Genomic DNA, 769 nt, shown 5'->3' with positions numbered 1-769 from the left:
ACTTTTTGGGATTCTGCCAGGTACCTGAATTGGCCACTGTTGGAAGCAGGATACTGGGCTAGATGGACCATCAGTTTGACTCAGTGCAGCTATGTTCTTATGTTCTTAAATTTACTCATCAGTTATGGACATAAATGTTTAAAATACTATCATATATACATGTATGTGCACATATAACACATATATATGCCAATATACTGCCTATGTGACATATTTTCAATAGCCTACAGGTGAATATACACATGGGCAGTGTCTGGGCAGTACACATAATTACAGTAGTCTGTAAGTTATACATGCAATTTACATGTGTATCACCAGACTTTAGGTGCAAGCATTTACACCAGTTCTTTGACTAGTGTGCATGTCACGCCTAAGGGCACACATGCATATATACCCTGTTAAGCTAGTATTCTATAAAGGAAAGTAGACATCTGCTTTCCTTTATATAGAGTATGCACCAATCAGGCACCCTCTGAATGCCTATATATAGGCTCATGTAACTGACTTCCACATATCTGGACTATAGGTTCTTAATAACCTTTCCTTCTTCTCCAGCAACACTGGCTCCATTTCTTCAGGACACACTGACCTAGTTCCTTATTTTGGTCCTTGTGTTGGAACATACAATTCTGCTTGAATAGAGGACTAACCTAATGGTTAGACCAGTGGGCGGAGAAGCAGAGAAGCCAGGCTCAAATCCCACTACCGCTCTTTATGATCTTGAGCAAATCACTTAACCTTCCATTGCCTCAGGTACAAACCTAGATTG

This window comes from Microcaecilia unicolor, chromosome 3 (genome assembly GCF_901765095.1).
Source record: "Microcaecilia unicolor chromosome 3, aMicUni1.1, whole genome shotgun sequence".
Lineage (NCBI taxonomy): Eukaryota > Metazoa > Chordata > Amphibia > Gymnophiona > Siphonopidae > Microcaecilia > Microcaecilia unicolor.
The sequence above is the reverse complement of the archived record's forward strand: the minus strand, read 5'-3'. Positions refer to the sequence as shown.